This window comes from Petaurus breviceps, unplaced genomic scaffold, assembly GCF_028583685.1.
Source record: "Petaurus breviceps papuanus isolate PSGF00001 unplaced genomic scaffold, PetGlider_PUasm1.0 90692, whole genome shotgun sequence".
Taxonomy (NCBI): Eukaryota; Metazoa; Chordata; class Mammalia; order Diprotodontia; family Petauridae; genus Petaurus; species Petaurus breviceps.
Genome location: NW_027187313.1, coordinates 6,526,502 through 6,548,652, shown reverse-complemented (window position 1 = coordinate 6,548,652; position 22,151 = coordinate 6,526,502). Strand labels below are relative to the sequence as shown.

General features: G+C 41.1%; 1 protein-coding gene across 2 annotated transcripts in view; it reads right to left on the bottom strand.

The window, feature by feature from the left end:
* The window catches only part of KIAA0040 (KIAA0040 ortholog), a 34,296-nt gene that overhangs the window by 11,401 nt on the left and 744 nt on the right, over positions 1–22,151 (bottom strand). Inside the window, exon 3 of one of the 2 annotated variants that reach the window (XM_069065519.1) lies at positions 13,278–13,454. The gene's annotated coding sequence lies outside the window, so the exon portion shown is untranslated. The remainder of the gene's footprint in view (positions 1–13,277; positions 13,455–22,151) is intronic. The other variant, XM_069065520.1, reaches the window with a different exon arrangement.

The window sequence follows — 22,151 nt, the reverse complement described above, 5'->3', positions numbered from 1 at the left end:
TTCCTTCTCCTCTTTCTCCTTCTTTTCATCCTTCTCCTTCTCTTCCTCCTCCTCTCTCCCCTTCTACCCATTCATTGTCTCTCTTCCTTCTATCCCCTTTCTCCAAAAAGTCTCTAATAATGGAATCATTCCTTTTGAACAAAGCCCTATCAATTTGTACAAAATTTTCTTTCCTTGACTACTTGAGCATCTAAAGAAACCAAACCAGAACTTAAAACAATTTCTCAATCCTATTAGTAAGTCAGACAGTTTCCTCTGCTTTGACCCTGTTTGGGAAACTTCATGATATGTTAGGATTATATGGAAACATATTGGTTATGTGTACACTGTCCCAAAGCAATTCATTAAAAGTAAGGAAGCTCAGTTAACCAAGTATTGTTTTGTTCTGCACAAAGCTTTTGTCTGAATTTTCACAGAACCGAATGGCTTAAAGGCTGAAATAACGCAGTGTTTGGATTTTCTGAAGATACAGTCTCTTTCCTCACACTTTTAAAAATTATGTAACTTCATCCTTTAGCTGATACTCCTTTGTTTACCTGACTGGGAGTGGAAAGTCAGCCTTGAAGATCTACCTTTCTGGAGAGTTCAACATTGCTCCCTTCACTTTGTTATTGTTTAGGCATTTTGTTGTTTTTTGCCTTTATATAACCTTCATTTCCAAATATAATTCTTCTCCTCTGACTTCCCTGAACTAGAGCGCCAACCCTTATAACAAAGATGAAAAAAAAAATGAGGAAAAAAACCAATATAGTGAGACTAACCAATGTTATCAATTGTGTCTGGCACTACATGAAATAATTCACATCCATGGTCATGGGATGATGGGTACTGATCTGGAAGGGACCTCAGAGGTTATCTAGTCCCAACACTCATTTTATAGATGAGGAAACTGAGGCACAGAGAAATTTGCCAAAGGTTACATAGGTATTAAGTTTCAGAACCCAAGTTTTCTAACCTCAGAGCCAGTATATTTCCCAATATACCACAATGTTTCCTAGCCCTCCGAAGAACATCCCTTTATTTTGCCCAAAATATATATTTTCCTTTCCTCTTGTTTCAGCTTCCTCTGGTTGAATCACTTCAGGTGTTCATAACCACAAAAATGATAATTGGAGGTCTGCCTGGTCACTTTTCATAGATGGGAAAGAGAAAATGAAGGAAATGAAGGAAAGTGACTTGTTTCTCTACATCAGGGCAATGGGACTTTTGGAGGCAACATCATTTGAAGCAGTAGGTTATAAGCTTCATTAGAGGCATGGTCTCCATTGGTCTTCTCTATGTACTATAAAATGTCTCCAATACTACTGCCATGTGGGTGCTCCAGAAATATGATTTGGGGAGAGAAGGAAATAATTGCTTTCTAGCTATCATCTCTGCCTTGATGGATTTCCCCTGATCCTTTGTTGGTCAGCCTAACTATAAGAATGAGGAATGTTTTCAGGAGGAATTAATATGGGTAAAAATGCCATGAAACACTCAATCATACTGAATTAGGGCTGGATTTGAAACACCTAAGGACGTAGACACACATGCACACAGAGGCTGTTTGGTGATGAATCATGGCCACCTAAATCCCCTGCTTGTCAGAGCTAGGGAACTCTGGGTTTCCACATTCTCACATTGGGTCTCTGTGACTTCAACTGTAAAATCATGCTTTTCTCTGAACTTTGAATATATGTGTGTGTGTGTATACATATATACACATGTACATATATATTTATATTTTTATGAAGAACATTTCCTGGTATTAGTGCTAATAAATGCCGTAGCCAAGACCACAATTCAAGCTGTTGGTTATAAAGCTCTCATTTTTTCTCTCTTAACCCTTCTTGGGAGCCAAATATTTTTAGGTGTGGCTACATTACCAAGGTGAAGTTTTATTTTTGGAAAGTTTGAGCTAATTCTCTTCAGTCTTCTGTGAGCTAGAGGAGACAGGGGAAAATGTGCTTTTTCAGCTCTAAAAATAATTGTGAGACTCTTTCTGCTCTTGGCTAGCTTTACTAACTGAAGCTTAAAGTTTAAAATGTTACAGCCTTTAAAAAAGGAAAAGAGTCCATGATTTTTTTTGGGGGGAGGGGCAGTAAATAGGGGAAGCAAGAAAACACTTTAAAATGAAGGAGTTCAATGGGATTCAGGTTTTCCACACAGGTGGTGATTTCCTCTTTTCTTTTACTGAATTTTAAGTGGCATTGTTCTCTTTAGCTCTAGACAAAGGAACCTAGAATTCTGCAGAATTCTCCAGAGTAATGGAATGATTCCTTTCCTATTTCTCCCTTCGGTTTTTGATAGTCTAGGCTACTTTAAAACTAATGGACTGGCACAAGGATACAATTATGCAACTCTAAAGCAATATAGATAAGGGTGTTTTTTTTCCCTCTCCTTACAATTTCCCCCCTCTTTTAGTGTTAACTTAAGCTCAGGGCAATTAAATTCCCAAAGCTACCTCAATGTAACATTAAGGTTTACAATTTAACGGCAAGATTGTTGGGGAATGAAAAGCATAGATCTCCCACACATGCTAACCCAAGCCTTTGGAATGTTCAGCTTAGAATATCTGAAATGAGCCTGGCATTTCACTGCCTGCTTCATCATCACAGAAGGGCTGAATGGGAGAGTTAATGTTGCTAAAAGATGAGATTCCACTTTCCCACTGTGTGTATGTTTACATTCGTATTCTTAATATTGCATGAGGAGAGGTTTTTACAGTTAAAAAAATTGGTAGGCAAGGCACACAGAATTGGCTTGAGTTTTAGCAGACTTTTTTTGAACCAAACAGCATTTTTATATAGTCCACTTGAGGCTCTGGTTCGCCTGATTAATACCAGTAAACTAGAACCTGCCAGAACCTGGTATTTTGTGGTGCCCAAAGGATAGGTGTTTGTTTTGAAGCTGCTCTCAGGGCATCAGGACTAACCTTAATTTCAGGCCAAAAAGATTTGGGTGATGTCAGTAGAAACTGCTGAAAGGCTCCATTTAACACCCAATATTTCCATGAAAGCCTTCCATGGCACATGAAACAATCATTAGTCACTCTTTTGGGAACAGGTATTGAAGGCTTCCATTAAATTCAAATATAGTATTTGGGAGCAGCGATATTATATGAAGAAGACTGAGGCTCTCTGATTGGGGTCGCTTCAACTCATCAAAACTTCTCAGAATCATCACTCAAACTTCTTGAAAAAATGGTCTATACCTGATGCCTCTGCTTCCCCATTCTCCTCAGTCACCTGCTACCTTGTTTCCCAGAGGACACCTGGGACCCTCCTCACAAATGAATCCAAAGACCAGTTTTCAATCCTCTTCCTCCTTGGTCTTCGATACTGTTGATCACTCCATCATTCTGAATCCTCATTCCTCCTTTACCTTCAGAGACACCATATTCTCCTGGTTATCCTATTATCCTTTTCCTTCTTTTCTGTCTTCTTTACCATCTCTTAAGTCTTCTTTCTAATTCCTAATGGGACATGTTCTCTAAGATTTTGTCCTTGTCCATATTTCTGTTTCATACTTTCTAGGCAACCTTGTCATTGCCATGCTATCAATGACTGCCTCTATATGGGTAACTTCCCAACTGGCATTGTTAGTCCCAAAAACCATCCTCTTGAGATTCAAATCCACTGCCTACATGACATGTTCTCCTGGTTGTTCCATCATCATCTCAAATTCTACACCGATGGTAGTATGGTAAAGAGTGGTGACTCCAGATTTGGAGACACTGGGCTCAACTCCTGCCTTGGAAGTTATAACCTACAAGTCATTTACTCTCCCTGTTCCTCAGTTTCTTTATCTGTCAAAATGAGAGGGTTGGACAAGATGGCTCTCATGTCCCTTACGGCTTTAGATCCAAGATCTTACATTGAAAATTGTGTTTGTTATATCTCCCCCTAAATCTGATCCTCCATGATTTCATTATTTTTATCAGTGGTGACACTATTCATGCTCCCAAACTCAAGACTTTCATGAGATCTGTTGTTTTTCTCTATTCCTCCAAATTTTATATACATTCAGTTATCAAGGTCATTCAATTTAACCTATGAAAGATCTCTTACCTTCTTTCCTATTGATACCCACTGCTACCCCTCTGGTTTTGATCTTCAATCCTCCTTTGCTTTCCTTTTTGCTTTCTTCAAGCTGTTCCCTAAGCCTAGGGCATCATCTTTCTTTCTCTTCACCTTTTGATTACCTTACTTCTCTTTTACAAGCCAACTCAATGATACATCCTTTATTCAACTTTTCCCCATTACCTACCTCCCTGTCTTATTGGTAGTGACTTTTGCTTGTGAAAAGGTAAAACTATGTAAACCTTGAAGCTGGATTTGAGATCAATTTTGATTGGAAGATAAATTCAAGTTGAGTTAACAGGCAACTATTAAATACTCTGTGTCAGGCACTGTGCTAAGCCTTAGGAATATAAATAAATGCAGAAAGAAAGACAACAAAATGAGGAATTTTTAGTATCTGAGGAATTAGATTTATTCTGCTTAACTTCAGAGGGCAAAAATAGGACTCATGGGTAAAAGCTACATCGAGGTTGACTTCAGATCAACATAAGGAAGAATATCCTGGCAATGTTCAATGTTGGAATGGGCTGGCCAAGGAAGTAATGGGTTCTCTGTTAAGGGAGCTGCTAAAGCAGCTGATGGTTGATCATTTGTTAGAGACATGGTATGGTTTGGGCTAGATGGCCACCAAAGTCCCTCCCAACTTGGCCATTTTGTGATTCCCTGAAGAAATGCAGTATCTTATTTTTCTCTGTTTCTCCTACAGTGTTCTGTACTCCATACATATAAAGTACTAAGTTGACGATCAAAGAATGGTTTTGTGATTTTGTGCAGTGGGAAAGAAGGGATATCATCAAGGGTAGGAGAAATAAATTGAAGAATGGGCAAGTTGGTAGACTAACGTTAAAATGGGAACCTTTCAAGGGGGTGAGAAAAGTTAGTGGGTAATGATAAAGATGCAACCAAAAAAGAAATAAAAGACCATCAATAATACATTAAAAATTCATCAAAAAGAACAAAAAAAAGATGCTCAGAAAGGAACACAAAACAAGGCAATTTTGTTACTACCTTATTAAATTTAATGTTCACTATGTGCTTTAATAAGGTGATGAATTTAAAATGCAGAAGGAGATACATATTTCTGGACATGACCAATGTGGGAATTTGTTTTGCAGTACTACATTCAGGGCTTTTATTTGTTTAATTGGGAAGCTAGATATTAATACCAGTAGGAAAGACAAAAATCCTACAATATAAAAGTTTACATACAATTCTTTTTTTTTATTTAAAGCAATCAGGGTTAAGTAACTTGCTCAAGGTTACATGGCCAGTTATTTCTGGGTGTGGTGCTAAGTATCTGAGCCCGGATTTGATCCCCAGGTCATCCCGACACTGGAGCCGGTGCTCTTACTTGCTGAGCCACCTGGCCGCTCCTTACATACAATTCTTTTTGTTCTTTTGTCTGTTGAAAATGTCAGAGACTGATAAGTTTATAATTTTAAAAAATAGCATAAACCTTAAAAAAAAAAGACCTGGAAATCAGTAGAGCCTGGAGATCTATTTGCTGCCTCTTCTTCACAATTCTGAATAGGGCTGGGCTGACTAGGAGGGGCAGCCTTATCATCCATTAGCAATCCAGCAGAAATTAATTTATCAGACTAGTTTTGGTAGAGAGGGCCTGGGGGATTCAGATATGGAGTAGGAGAGTTAAGTTATGATGCAGAGAGAGAATAAGATGTAGAAGGAGGGCCCTATCCTTGTTTACGAAGCAGTATCAAAACACAAGACCGGATGGGGATAAAAATGGGGCATAGCACCAAAATAAAGAAGCAAAATTCTCATAGTGGGAAGGGGGAGCAGCACTGATAGGAAAACTCCACCTACTTAACAATAACATTGCTGAAGCCTGGCTTTACTGGCTGTCAGAGTAGCCTGAATACCTGTGGAATTTCCCCTCATTTTAGGGATTCCCCACCTTTTCTCCCTGTGTCCCTGTGTCCTTCATCTCTTCATCTGCAAAACACCAGGATTTGTCCCCGGCACTTTGCTGAAGAAAGACAGCCTGGCTAGAGGTCCAATCATCTGGATTCTGTCTGTGCCCCAGTGACCTCAGCTGGTTTTCCAAGGGTTGGCCAAGCATGTCTGTCTTGCTGAGCAAGTTCTGAAAAACACATTCCTCCCATTGTTAGGAGGCAGTGGGGCCAGCCATAGGCTAGTTAGAATGAGAGAAATATAGGATTTGCATTATCCCCTCAGTGACCTAGAAGTGGGCTGTTGACAGCATGTGGGTATCTGCCTTAGGTTATTTTCTGAATTACAAAAATAAAAAGTGGTTCTAATAATGGTCTGTCCCTCTTACATAAAAGGGACATTCCTCAGCTACCAGCAATAGAACCTTCAGTTTAATATTAATACTGGGAATGGAGTGGGGGAAATGTAGGAATAGATGTGTGGCCATTAGAAGGAGAACTTTGGCATTTCCATTAAAATATTAGTTCCTTGAAGGCAGGGAAAGTTTTGCTTGGCACTGCCTAGTACAGACGATTTAATAAATGCTTTTTGGAGTGACTGGACATCATATTTCCCTATTAGACTGTGAACCCCTTGAAGACAAGGAACCACATTTTATGTAACATTTGTATCTTCCTGAGCTGGTAGATGCTCTCTTTCTTAGGGAAGTAAAAGTTTCATAAATTGAAATTGGAATTACTCAGGTAAACATGTGCACGGAATGTTTCTGGAGACAGAGAGCCTGCCTGAGCAAGCAGTGGGTGGTATAGAAATTCTATCTCTCCTTTCAGGCTTAGCTTAGATCATAGGATCTTTCTAGATGCTTCCAGAGAGACTTGATCCCATGGATTCAATTATCGTCTCTACACTGACGATTCTCAGATCTACTTATCCAGCTCTAACCTCCCTGCCGACCTCTGGTTTGCTTTTCTAACTACCTGTTGGACGCCTTGAAATGGATGTGCCATAGACATCTTAAACTCAACATGTTCAAAACTGAGCTCATCATCTTTCCCTCCAAACCTTTCTTTCTCCCTTTTTACTGACAAGGGTACCACTATCCTTTTCAGTCACCAAGACTCCCTTGACTCTTTACTCTTTCTCATTAATTCCCTCTATATCCAATCCATGGCCAAGGTCTGTGGATTTCACCTTTGTAACATCTCTCATATATTCCCATTTTTCTCCTCTGATACTGTCACCACATATGGGCAGGCCCTCCCTCGTTACCTCACATCTGGACTATTACAAAAGCCCGCTGCTTGGTCTCCTTTCTAGTCTCTCCATCCCAGTCCATCCTTCACTCAGCTCCCAGGTTAACTTCATAAACTGCAGGTCCGATCATGTTAACTCTCTGAACTCCTAGTAAACTCCAGCGATTGTCTATCCCCCCTAGGATGAAATAGCAATTCTTCTGTTTGGTGTTCAAAGTCATAACCTGCCTCCCCCCACCCCCAACCTTTCATCTTTCATGATCCAGGGACACTGGACTTCTTACTTCTCCATCTCTGACCTCTGGATTTTTACTGGTAACCCCCATTCCTGGAATGCTATCCTTTCTCATCTCTGCCTCCTGGCTTCCTCTAGTCTCAGCTAAAATCCTACCTTCTACAGAAAGGCTTTCTTGATCCACCTTAATGCTAATAATTTCCCTCTAGTCATTATTTCCAATTTACCCTGTATACAACTTGTTTGTACAGAACAGAGCCACTTGTAAGCTGTCTCCCCATTAGACTATGAGCTTCTCAAGAGCTGGGCTGTCTTTTGTCTTTCTTTGTATTCCTGACACTTTGTACAGTGTCTGGCACTAGATAAATGTTTATTGATTGACTGACTGATCCCTTCCTAAAGAGTGGAAAGAGGACTGTCTCTGGAATCAGAGCATCTGAGTTCTGATCCCACCTCTACTGCTCCCTGCCTTCACAGCCTTGGGAAGATCACTTAACTCTGGACTTTAGTATCCTCATCTGTGAAACAATTGGTTTAGACTAGATGGTTTCTAGATCTTTATCCCTATGATCTCAAGCACTGTGTTTATGTCTCTCATATTTACCATTTGCTGCCTTGTTGTATCTTGCCTAATACTCAATCTGAATCCCTGAAACAAAGACCCTTTCTTGAGGAGCATGCATGTGTGTGTGTGTTTCAGAAAGGATTTATAATTTTATAGGCTTTATTTTCATAGAATTTTTACACACATAACCTCATTTGATGAAGGACAAAGACAATTATGTAAGGGAAATTGGATTAGTATTGATCACGACTGCATTTGTGACTCTGCTTTTAACAAAGGAGGTGACCTTGGGTGAATTTTGAACCCCTCTGAGCCTCAGTTTACTAATTTACAAAATGAGGAAGCTAGACCAGGTGATCTCTTTTGTTCCTCCAAGACAGAACATTTTATGAGCTTATTTTAATTGTCATTTTTTCTGACAATTTGAGCTAGTCAGAGATGGTGTGGGTTTCCACAAGAGTAACTGGATCCACCATCATTAGAAATCTTTAAGAAGAGATTGGATAACCATCTGTGGAAGATGTTACTGTTATTTGAGGGTTTCTTGTTCAGGTACTGGCGGGAATCGATGGCCTCAGAGGTACGCCCCAGCTTTTAGATTCTGTCCATTCAGAGTAAATATGGGTGACTGTCTGCTTGGGTGAAAACTTGAAGGATATTATCATCTTACAAGATATATGTCACTACAATGTAAAACCCTGATTGGCTGCAAGAGGAAACATGCCTAAAACTTTAGTTATTTTGAAGCTAGATCATTTCAGCTGGTGATTCTCCATCAACAAGCAACCCTTAGACCGGGTATGGTATTTATGCATGTGGTACCCGATGTCTCACTAGACAACTATCATTGCTAGAAAATTTCATTGAAGAAATGTGCCCTTTATAAAGTAAAATATTCTTCCATCAAGAAGACCACTTTTTCCTTCTCTCCCTATATCACCTATACAGTTGATTCTAAAAGAATGAAAGACTGTGGGTCCTTTTGCTTTATCGGTTTAGTGTTAGGATGTTCAAATAGCCATAGCTGGCTAGAGAAGGAGAAATTGACCCAGATTGGTCTCTAAATCCCAAGGCATCCAATCTCACACAGTTACTAGACAGACTAGATTTACAGTTGTCTTAGCAACATTCAAACAAATTACACAATCTCATCCCTCAGCCTTCCTTTTCCCAGAGTACAGCTGTTCTAATCTCCGCTGCATTCCAATGAAGAGCCCTTCACAATGGCAGGAATTCACTTGAGGCTGTGGTTTGGATAAGGCAGTTAAAGTGAAAATTTGATCTCATTCCTAATCCCTCCCTCTCCCCCTTTCCCACCTCTTACCAAAGCAAATTGCTGCAGTTTGACTTGAGTGATAGGGTACTGGCCATGAAGGCAACCTTCCCAAATTGCAGAGCCGGCTGATGCTGTAATGGGGCCCAGAGATACTGGGGGATGTGTTTAATGGTCAACTCCAACATGTTGAAGTTTTGTAGTGCCAAGAGGGATTTCTACAAGATCTCTCTCTCTTCCTTTCTCACCTGGCTGTACTACTTTGAGACTTCTATGACTGACTTCTCCACCATGCCCCAGGAAGCTCATTATAGGGAGAACCTCATCTTCCTAAGATCTCATCAACCTTGGTACTCCATCTCATCATTAAGGAGAGAGCACAGCTCAGAAATCTTCTCATTTTTCAGCTGGCTGTAATGCTTTGGGACTTCTCTGACTGACTTTTCCACTGTGCCTGCTGAGTCCATATCTTTTCCTCCTCTTCCTCTCTCCCCAAGCCCCTAAGCTTCCTTTTATGTTAGATAAAAATGTTAGATACAATCTGTTAGATTGTAAGATGCTTGTGGGCATGGACTTTCTATTTCTATCCCCAGTGCTTGGCACAGAGCCTGGCACCCAGTAGGCTCTTCATAAATGTTTACTGATCTACTGAATGACTCTCAATGCAGTGGGAGTGGGCCATGACCCTTGGAATGGATGATCAAGGTCATGATGGGTGAGGTGGACTATTAAGATTTGTTTTTTTCATTGTGTTCATGCAGAGTACTATTTTGTAACACAGCTTCACAAACTACTAGGGTTCAGAAGCTGGAAGCCAATTATGGTATTTCAAGTATACAAGTATATGCAGGCAAGTCCACCTACCTTATCCCTACACAAAGGTGGCTAACATCTTATGGGAGCTTTGAGAGGGCAATATAGAGTAGGAGAAAGAAGACTAGCTTTAGAGTCAGAGGACTGGAGCTAATATCCGTCTTCTGCTAATTACTACCTGTGTGACCTTAGGGAGTAAAGGAAGGAAGGAAGAGAGGGATGGAGGAAGGAAGGGGCAAGGAGGGAAGGGAAGAAGGAAGAGAGGAAGAAGATGGGAGGAAGTAAGGGAAGGAGAAGGAAGGAAGGAATGGAGGAAAGAAAGACAGGAGAAAGGAAAGGAAGCGAGGTAGAGAAGAAAGGAGGAAGGAATGGAGGAAAGAAAGACAGGAGGAAGGAAAGGAAGAGAGAGAAGAAAGGAGGAAGGAAGGAAAGAAGAGAAGGAAGGAAGAAATAAAAGAAGGGAAGAAGGAAAGAAAGACATGAGAGAGGAAGGAAGGGAGCAAGGGAGGAAGGAAGGAAACAATTATTTATTAAGTATTACTGTATGCTGGGCCTCAACCACTCAAAGATTCCGTTTTCCCATGTGTAAAGTGAAGGAGGCAGATTAGAGGACCTCTAAAACCCCTTCCAATACTAAATCAGTAATTCCTTGATGTAAAAAGAAAGTGATCAATAAGTAAAACAGACAGTGTAGAGTAGTGGATAGAGAACCAACCCATGAGTCAGGAAGTCCTGAGTTCAGGTGCTGCCCTGACATGATTTGTACAGGCTCAGTCACACTGAGGCAGACTTGCAGCAGGGGAATGTTAGCCCAAACTGTAGGAGGCTGACCTGGCAGAAAGAGCCTGGACAGTGTTACAGATAAATCAATGGGTTGAGTCTGGAGAGACAGAGCTGGAAGGATCAGGGGGCTATCTCAGGTCAGCTGGAAGGGTCAGATAGGTCAGAAATGTTTGAATAGGCAGGAGCCAGAGTTTGAGAAGTCAGAAATATTAGCAGCAACAAGCAGGAAGAACGACTGTTTGTTCTCTGCTCTCTTTGGAACGCTCTGTGTGGGTGGGAGGAGGAGAGGCTGAGGTTTGCAGGTGTGAGCTTGAAACTAGAGCCCCAGTAGCACATTTTGGTATTGATCAGGTCAGGGACAGAGTAAGAGCTAGGCCTCTTAGAAGGAGTTTTTTTTTTTTGAGGGGGGAAGACAAGGCAATTGGAGTTAAGTGACTTGCCTAAGGCTTACAGTTAGTAAAAGTCAAGTGTCTGAGGCCGCATTTGAACTCAGGTCCTCCTGACTTCAGGGCCAGTGCTCTATTTACTGCACACCTAGCTGCCTCCTCAGGAGGCTTTAAAAAAAAATTTTTTTTATAGCCTTTTTGGCTACTTTTGCAGAAGGGAATCTAAACCTATTAAATGGGAAGTAAATGACTGATCTGGAACATGAAGTCTTTAAAAGACTTAGGCACAAAACTCAGAGCCATCAAGATTTTGGAACTTTCCTTGACTCATCAAACTGTGTTTCTTGCATCTGTCCCAAATACTGCATAACCATAAGCTAACCACCCTCTAGGTTTCTATCCTGAGGTGAGCTAGGACAAATTCTTTGAAAAAGGATGCCCTGTTAATGCTTTTGTCCGTTAAGGACTCTTCCTGTGCTAAAATGCTATGGTCTTCTGAGTGTGAGCATGTCAAAATCATCCCAGATTCCAAAGGTACCAATTGATGATTTTTAGATACTGTGTCAAGATTTGCAAATCAATTTATGCAGTATCCCTGAAATCTTATAAAGTTTTAAGAGTTAGTAGCTTAAAAACCACACTAAGAGAGGAGGAAGATAGGAGGAAGGAAGAGAGGGGGAAGGAAGGGAAGGAGAATGGAGGAAAGAGACAGGAGGAAGTTTGAAAGAAAAGAGGGAGAGAAGATAGGAAGATGGAAAGAAGAGAAGAAAGAGGGAAGGAAAGAAGGAAAAAAAGAAAGGAGGAAGGAAGGAAGGAAGGAAAGAAGGAAATGAAAGTGCAAGGAAGGGAGGTCCATTACTGCTATTTCATGTAAGCCTCCCAATAACCTCATGAGGCAGCAACTCCAAATACCGAGTCCCATTTTATAAGATAAGGAAACTGAGGTTCACTTAAGTTAAGAGACTTACTCATGGTCCTTAAGTAAGTGTCAGAGGGAGGATTTGAACATGAGTCTTTCTTGTTCCAAGACTAATACTAAATCTGTTTGGTTTTTTTTTTTTATTTTCCTCTTTCATATTTTGGGAGGGGCCCTCAAGGTAAAGAGGAAAAAAATAACCATTTTATTTCCCATCTCAAGCCCTCATCATTAATCCAATTATCTTGCTAGAGATAGTATGTGTACACACACATACATATATGTAAGGTAATTTGCAAATATTATAATACCATGTAAATGCTGGCTTTCTTATTATTATCATTCTGGGAAATCCCATGGCTTCTTGAAGATTGATGTTAGACTTTAGGGAAAGGTACACAAGGTCAGTCTACTGAGAATCACATGGCTATTAACTGGAAATTAAATCTGGCTTGATAATTTTCTAATGTCTTCTGGAAGGATGAGATTTCCTCTTTTCTTCCTCTCTCCTGGAATCAGGATTTTTAAGTTCCAGAAATCCTGTTCCCTGAAAATATTGGTCAGGTTCATCTGACCTTGTTCTCATGTCACAGCCCACTGACACATGCAGAATGATTCAACGTCTCCTTTCACCAGCTCTCAGACAGCTCTGGAGAGAAGGGTAGTGTCTGCTGCCTTCTCCTGACTCAGGTTTGGAAAATGAGAAATTCTCTCCACTGATAGTTTTGGGCCATCCATTCCAACAGTTCACTGGAAAAGTGCTTTCCTCATAATAACTATCCAAGGCAGGGAATACAAGCATTCTTGTACCCATCTTATAGGAAAATCCTGCTCCAGGCTTGGAAAGATTGATGGCTTCCTGTAGTGATGGTCTACCTAGGAATACAGTTGGAAACTAGCTAGCCTATAAGCATCCAGAACCACTAGGTCCTTTATTGCCTTATTTATTCCTTTTCCCCCTGAATCAACCACAGTCTTGGGTAATATCCTAAAGCCTCAGAGAATTGGATTGGAGTTTCTAGCCAGGAAACAGAGGAAGCTCTGGGGGGACTGCAATGTAGGTGTGTATGAAGCAGCTTACCTTTTACTTTGTAGGCTTCATTTTGAAATGGTCGGGTCAGGAATGAGCCTGGACATTTTAATCTAAGCCACCAGGTTCCTCTGAGGACTTCTGCTCCTCTGGGGTCCAGCAGGCAGATGGCAGAGAGTTCTGTAGGTCAGGGTAAGAAGGTGAGGAGACAGCCAGGGAAGAGAAAACCTGAAAGGAAGATTGATCACTGGATGAGGTCACAAGGCCAGGAATCAGGGAGGCTGTGTTCTCTGCCCTGGCTTGTCCACTTCCCTGATCAGTTTGAAAAGCCTGTCAATCTCTAGCATGATATAATGGAAAAGATTTGGAGGTGGCAGAAACCAGGCTTTGGATCATCTCTGAAACTCATGAAATTTATCAGTTGTTTGACCTCCAACTTTAAATACAGCTGTGTGTCCTTGGGCAAGTCACTTGACCTCTGTTTGCCTCAGTTTCCTCAGCTGTACAATGGGGATAATTATACCACCTACCTCCCAAAGTTGCTGTGAGAATCAGATGAAATAATATTTGTAAAGTACTATCTACCAGGCAGACAGCAGGCACTGTGTAAGTAAATACTATTATGATTATTTTATAATTATGATTGTTACATTACATAACCTCCCTGAGCCTTAGGGTTTTTTTTCTTCTTCTGTGAAATGGGGATAATACTTTCACTCTATTGGATGGGGTTGTTGTGAAGAAAATGCCTTCTAAAACTTCATGTGTTATATAAGTGTGAATTATTATTGTTATTGAACTATGTTTGTAGGCTTGGGGGAGGGGACAAGGAGCAGATCTTCATCACCATAGCTAGTATTTACATAACACTGTAAGGTTTACAAAACCCTTTGCCTATGTTATTTCATTCAGAATTCACAACCACCCTGGGAGGTATTTGCTATCATTATCCCCATTTTGCAGATGAGAAATTTGAGGCAAATCGAGATGAAGAAGTGACTTGCCCAGGGTCACACAGCTATTAAGTCTCTGAGGTGGGATTGGAACTCTGATCTTCCTGACTCCAAATCTAGTGCTCTATCCACTGAGCCACCTGTATCGTCCATCTTTGTAGCCTTCGCAGTGTCTTCCATAATAGTAAGAGTAGTAAATCACTTACATAAGGATAAATGCTTCATAGAGTGCTATTGATGTGTGGCTTGGTAGATAGAAATAGATTCACAGTCAAGACTTGGGTTCAAATTCTGCCTCTGGCTGTGTGACTCTGGGCATGTCCCTTGATCTCTCAAAAATTATAAGTACTGAAGAAGGTAGAGAACTATTTCAGTAGACAGTTTCTTCCTCTGGAGGTTCCCTATGCTAATGAAATCAGATTTGTTCTGGTCTATTTTTTTTTAAGGCAAACATTTATTGACTACTCAATTATAAAGGTCATTGTTTTTATTCATCAAACTAAAACTCAGTTAACCTTAAACAATATTTATGCATAATACAACAATCCTCTTTAAAAAATACAAGGCCATTTTGACTTGACTTCCTGTATGCACAGGCTCTGATGAACAGGGACATACATTGTCCTCTGTTCAGTTAATGCCAATGCATAAAAGAAATTCCTTCAGCCCCTGTTATTTCTGTCTTCCCACCACCAAACACCCAGCTTCTCCTTTTGTCTTCTTAAGATGTCTGTTCTTTTCCTTCTGGAAAAAATGAAGAGTATTAAGTGTCTTCAGCAATGTGAGGATTCATTATTATTCCTCCTTTACCTCCCTCCCCTCCCTCCCCCACCTCACAGTTGTATAGTACTTCAGTATTTTATGTAGTAGATAGGACATTGGCCTTGGGGTCGGATGGTCAAGGTTCCAGGCTCAGTCCTCTGATATTTAGATCATCATCAATCATAACTAAACAAGAGTGTTCCTCCTTTGTCACCCTGGGCAAGTCACTTAACCCTGTTTGCCTCAGTTTCCTTATCTGTCAAATGAGCTGGAGAAGGAAATGGCAAACCATTCCAGTATCTCTGCCAAGAAAACCTCAAATGCAGGGGCGGCTAGGTGGCGCAGTGAATGGAGCGCCGGCCCTGGAGTCAGGAGGACCTGGGTTCGGATTCGGCCTCAGACACTTAACACAAAAAATAGCTGTGTGACCTTGGGCAAGTCACTTAACCCCAGTTGCCATCCAAAAAGCAAAAAAAAAAAAGAAAACCTCAAATGGGGTCACAGAGAATGAGATATGACTGAAAGGACTCAACAACAGAAAGAAGTCCTTTACATAGGATAACTGCTTAATTTTTGCTCTTAATGCATGTACAGTCTTGGGCAGGTCACTTAATCTTCTTTCCTAATCCACACTTGACTAGGCACCAGGTAATAGCTACCTAAGTTTAGATACTTCTGAGCAATCCCTTGAAAAGCTTTGGGATACAGAAACACCAATCCAGAAGGCACAGAATACTATGGAAACTATGGGAAGAGTGCCCATCTAACAAATTAGGCAAGTAAGTAAGCAATCAACAAGCATTTATTAAGCCCTTACTGTATGCCAGGCACTATGTTAAGCCCTCAGTTCCATCCTCCAAAAAAGGAAAGGGCTGCCACTTTCTGTGTGGCCTTGGGCTTCAGTTTCCTCATCTGTAAAAGGCAAATGACTCTCTTCCAGCTCTAAATTTGCTCTCTATCCTTTGATACAGCCACATGACCATGAATACAAGGTATCCTAAAAGTCTCAGTGTGGTTTTAAGCTATCAAAGCATAAGTCTTAGAGAACACTCTGTACTGGGAATGAAAGTCAGTCAGTCAATATACATTTATTAAGCACTCTACAGCCTGACAGTTATGACAGCAGCTAGGTGGTGCAATGGATAGAACTCCAGGCCTAGAGTCAGGAAGATCTGAGTTCAAGTCTGGCCTCAGACGCTTACTAGCTGTGTGACCCTGGGCGAAGTCAAGTCAGTTAATCCTGTTTGCTTCCTTTTGGAAGGAAATGGCAAGCTACTACAGTATGTTTGCCAAGAAAACCCCAAAAGGGGTCATGACGGAAACGACTGGACAACAACAAATGGACAGGGCATATGCTACACTTCTTGCCTGTATTTTCCAGCCCCTAAGAAGGTACAGTTTCCTTAATAAGTACGGGTTGTGAGGCGGCTAGGTGGTGCAGTGAATAGAGCACCAGCCCTGGAGTCAGGAGGACCCGAGTTCAAATTTGGCCTCAGATACTTAACATAAAAACTAGCCATGTGACCTTAGGCAAGTCACTTAACCCCAATTGCCCTTGAAAAAGCAAAAAAAAAATAGGGGTTGACTTACTGAATATTAATCTCTTTTCTCAATCCAAATCCTATGCCCATTTTACAGAGGAGAAAACTAGGACTGAAGAGATCTTAAGTGACTGGACCATGGTCACACGTCTAGTAGGCGTCAGAGATGGAATTCTGGGTCAGGTCTCCTAGGTTCCGTGTTCTTTTCCATACAAGAGGTGCCTCCATAAGTACATGTAGTTTGCAACCTGACTTAGGTCTGAGCTGGATGGGCTGGAAGTTCCCAAAGCTCAGGGGTGTCTATTGAAGTAACCCTGGCAGGTTATCAGTAGTAAAGGACAAGACTCCCAAGTTTCCTTTCAGTTTTGTATTAGTCGGCTATTATTCTTTCTCTCTGCAAAGCAGCATGCTTAATCGTGGGAGCCTCGGTTTGACTGGAGCTGTGCACAGCGTCTCTCTGGTCCTTTGGGAGTTGCCCCTTGAGAAAGGAATCTCTTGTTTGTGTGTGGTTCATTTTGGAGATCAGCTACTCTTTCCATACTAAGCCCCCTGCTTACTTGCACACTGGTGGTGTATTTTAATAGGCCAACATGATATAGCTGGGAAAGAAAGAAAAGTGAATTGGGGCTGTAGTCCTGGGGACTGTCCTTCAAAGAATGTCCCTCGTACATTTCTTCCTTTGCCTAAAATGATGGGGGAAAAACCTATTTTTCACAGTCTTTTTTTCTGCGTCATAGTGCCTTGGAGGAACATAATGAGTTTCTATTATTCACCTGGTGCCTTTTGGGTTGGTCAGGAAAGTTATGTATCAGTATTTGATGGGTTCTCCTGACAGTTTCTCTGGTCTGGAACACACATTGAGCCCTCTCTGGGGTGTGTATGTGTGTGTGAAACAAGGAGTTTTCATGACAGAAATGATGGAGTAGCAAAAAGTCTTCACTTGATTAAACCACCTTCCTTTTCTTAGGGATTCATGGGAACCCTGTTTGGAGAACAGTTTAAGGGTCAGGGTTAAGGAAAGAGATTTGGTGAGTTTATTATATGTATCTCAGCAGAGTTCTTCTCATGATTTAGATAATAGCCTCATAGAACCTGAGAGTTGTAAGGGTCCTGAGGGGTCATTCCATTCAACTTCCTCACCTTTTCTTTCAGAATGAGAAACTGAGTCCTAGAGAGGAGAAGTGAATTAGCCCGGATTGGAACTCCTGACTTCTGAATCTTTGTTCAGTACTCTTTCCATTATGTTAACTTCTTCAATTTGGCAGAATTTTATATCGAGCCTCTTTTTATTTGTTTCATATATAAGGATAATTTGGCCAAAGGTCCTTCACTAGGCTCGAAAGCCTCATTGATTTAAAAAAAAAAATTCTTACCTCCTTCCTGGCAGATGTCACAGACTTGCCTTGTGCTGGAAGTCACTGATATGTGACCAGAATGGGGTACCAATTGGATGCTGGAAAACCCCAGCTTGACTGAATCAGTATGCCAGGCTTTTGACCCTGGGCTAGGGGAACTTCCACGTGTGCTATAAGAAGGTGGTGGGGAGACAGACTGAAACCCTGCCTGAGGGGGCTCCAAAGTCACCAAATGTCCAAAGCTTGTTAGCTGCTTTTGGGTCCAACTGTTTGATTGAAAAGATCAGGGAAGAATGAATGAAAAAGAAATATTCATTGGATGTGAGAAGGGGCTCCTCTGGCCAATTCTGTCCAATAAGCATTTATTAAATACCTACTACATATAAGACATAGTGCTAGGCACCAGGAGACAAAGAGAAAACAGAATCCGTTTTCAAGGAGCTTCCTTCTACTAAAATAGGGGGAGTATAAAGATGTACTCCTCTTTAGTGGTCTAAAAATATATTTTAAACCATTAAAGATCCATAATAATGGATTTAAGGTGCTGCTTCCTCTGAGTCCCTTAAGGTCTTAGGGCCAATGTCATTTTTCATCTCAAAGCCCAATATTTTATCCTTGCCCAAATAGGCACTTAGTAAATATTTTTAATTGAACTTAATTTAATAATCTTATTGATTTCAAGTTAATTTATAAGCTAGCAACTCCCTCTGAAGAATTAACCCTTTGGGATCTGGGTATTCCTTGAGCAAGGTCAGTTTTCTTGTTTCAGTAAAGTCAGGATTCTCTACCTGGCACACTATTAACCAACACCATAGTTGTAGTGAGTAAGGGATAGAAGTCATGGTGTGTTTTAACAATTTGCTCGAGTATTTATTGATTTCTGACATCAACAGGTGTGCTTTGTAATTTCTAGGCCTCCATGAGGTTACTCTCCAGCTGAGGCCCACTTCAAGTGCCTTAGGTAGTGGCTTCATCAGTTTAGATCAAGGGCTCACCCTTTTTTGTGTGTGATAGACCTCTTTGGCAGTCTGGTGAAACCCTTTTCAGAGCAATGTTTTTAAATTTATTAAAATGAAATACATAAAGTGACCAAGGAAACCAATTATTATTGAAATCCAATTATCAAAATGTATATTTTTTTAAAAACCCAGTTCACAGATCCCAGGTTAGGAACCCTTTAGTAATTCTGACATTTCCATAGTACCTAGTATATTCCATGCACCAAACTAAGCATTTTATAAACATCATCTCATTTGATTCTCACAATAACCATGGGAGGAAGGTACTATTGTTATTCCTATTTTACAGATGAGGAAACTGAGGCAAACAGAGGGCTGGGGTTTTGTTTTGTTTTTTTGACACTAAATGCATACAAAACAGATATGAGCTAACTTTGGGAGCCGGCAATAGCAGCTAGGTGGCAATAGCAGTTAGGATAGAGTGTGCAGTGGATAGGGCCTGCTGTAAGGAAGTTCAAATATGACCACAGATACTACTAGCTGTGTGATGCTGGGCAGGTCACTTAACACTGTTTGCCTCAGTTTCCTCATCTGTAAAATGAGCTGGAGAAGGAAATGGTAAACCACTCATATTTGCCAAGAAAACCTCATATGGGGTCATGATTAGTCAGACTTGACTGAAATGAATGAACAACATTAGAAGTAGGGGGGTGGGTAGAGGAGACCGGTAATGTTCTCATACAAAAGGTACCACTTGAACTGAGTCTAAAAGACCAGGGGTGGGGCCATCTCCAGTCATCTTGATCTATAATATCTGGCCACTGGACCCAGATGGCTCTAGAGGACAAAGTGAGGCTAGTGACTTTGCACAGCCTCCCTCACTTAAACCCAATCCACTTGCAAGTCATGGCATCACCTTCCTAATGTCCTGGTCCTCTTTAAGAAGGAAGGACAAACAACAGTAACAATAATAAGACCAGAAGAAATAATAATAAATAAGACAAGAAGCAGAATGGTGGGAGGGCATTCCAGGCACGGAGGATGGCTTGTGCAAAGGCCTGGAGAAGACAGATGGACTATCATGTGGGAAGAAGAGTAAGGAAGCCTGTTCAGGAGCACTATAGAGAACATGGCAGGGAGTAACATGCATTAAGACTAGAAAGATACAATGGGCAGAAAGTTGTAAAATATTTCCAATGTCAAACAAAGAATTTTGTTTGCAATTCTAGAGGGAACAGGAAGCCACTAGAACTTATTGGGTAGGGGTCATAATTACCCTTTAGGCAAATCACTTTGGCAGCTGTTAGGAGGATTGGTTGGAGTTGCTAAAGACGAGCTAGGGAGACAAATCTAGAGATTATTGAGGTGAGGAAGGTGGTTTTGTGGGTGAAGAGAAGGGGACATAAACAAGAGAGATATTGTGAGGTAAAATTGACAAGATATCATCACCGATCGTCAAGGATCGAGGATCTTCTAAGTCACCCAGATAACAGAATGTTATCACATCACCCTAAAGTTCAATAAAAATTCTTTTATAGACTTTTGCCATGTGAGTTAAACCCTCTAAATTTGCCAGCGGTATTCACTTGCTGGAGACCAGCAATTTATCTTTCTGAGGCTAATTACTTTCTTGAATTTAGTCTACGAAGGAAAGGGGCAAAAATTCTCCCTAGTTTAGTTTCATAAGCTAAAGGCCCTAGAGAATATATCAATTTATTTTTGTATTAATATGGGTAAGAGAGCCTTTACTAACTTTTTAATTTGGGAGGTATGGGTCCAGAATTTCTGGGAAGAAATTGTCAATTAGGTTTTAATAATAGCCTCCTTCATTGACCAGATTTTTATTGCTCTCCTGTTAAAAGGCTGGGTGCAGAGGGTACAAAACATATTCATTGAATTAACTCATGCGGTTGTTTAGTTGTTTTAAGTTGCGTCTAACTCTTGGTGACCCCATTTGAGGTTTTCTTGGCAAAGATACTGGAATGGTTTGCTATTTCCTTCTTCAGCCCATTTTAGAGATGAAGAAACTGATGGAAAATAGGGTTAAGTGACTTTCTCAGGGTCACACAGCTAGTAAGTGTCTGAGGCCAGATGGAACTCAGGGAGATGAGTTTTTTTCCCTGACTCCAGGCCTGTACTCTAGCCATTGTGCCACCTAGCTGCCCCTTAAGTCATACAGCCTAAGAGACTGTTATCACAAGGAAGGTAGAACACTAAATTCATGGGGTGTGTGTGTGTGTGTGTGTGTGTGTGTGTGTGACCTAGAGACCATTGATTAAAAAGATGTCATTAACAGGTTTCATTAAAGTATTAATTAAAGCAACCCAAGGCCCCTCCTATCTTCTATCCCTTCAAAAGATGTTTTGGCTTAGAAACAGTTAACCTTTTGAATGTTCAGATAATTGTCCTAAGTTTATCCAGGTGAATGAGAAGCAGCAACTTTGGAGAGGGAGATAAAGCTTCTAAGAGTAGAGGGCACACCTCTCTTCTCCTCCCTTGACCCCTTCTATTCAATAAAATAATAGTCACAGTACAAGGATTCAGTTTTCTGCCAATTTGCACTGCAAAATTAGGCCAAGTGTCTGTCTCTTTCAGTTTCCCTATCTGTAAAACAGGAGGATTATTTGCACTAACTAGTGTATTCGTCATGGTCATTACAGACTCTGTGACTCCATTTCACAGGATGCTCTGTGCTTTGTGCCAATGCAGGTAGGTGCTGGCTCCATCCACTGGGTCCTACTGCCACCAATGAGGGTTTGAAGGGAAGGGGTTGAAGGAAACAGAGGATGCCCCCAAAACTCAGAGAAGTTTGGGAAGGGTCTGTGTCCCTGTGTATCCCCTTGGTGGTGCCAGGAAAAGAAAAGAAAACCCCCGTTTGTTCTCGTCTATCTTTTGGCTACGTTCCTGATTCAGCAAGGCTATTCGTTCCAGAGCAAAATTTGTTTGACCCAGCGCATTGAGGATATCTAAGCCAATAGCACTTTGTGGAGGGCCTCAGAACTTGAATTCCAAAGCAAACAGAATCTCCATCTGTTTCCTTGAGAGCCAGGGGGTGGGGATGGGGGGGCTGGAAGGCGCAGCCATGGTCATTTGGAGTTAGGAGACTTCTGCATCCCCGTCGCCTAAATATCTCATGTGGACCTTCCCCACAGAAGTTTAGAATGTCAGCGCTGGAAGGGATGTTGGCAATCCTCTAGCACACCTTTCACTTTTACAGGTGGGGAAACTGACGGGCTGGGAGGCAGAGCTGCCTCAGATGTTGACTTGGGGAAGGACAGATTCAGAACTCACTTAATGGAAGAATAGAAGTGTGTGTGTGTGTGTGTGTGTGTGTGTGTGTGTGTGTGTGTGTGTG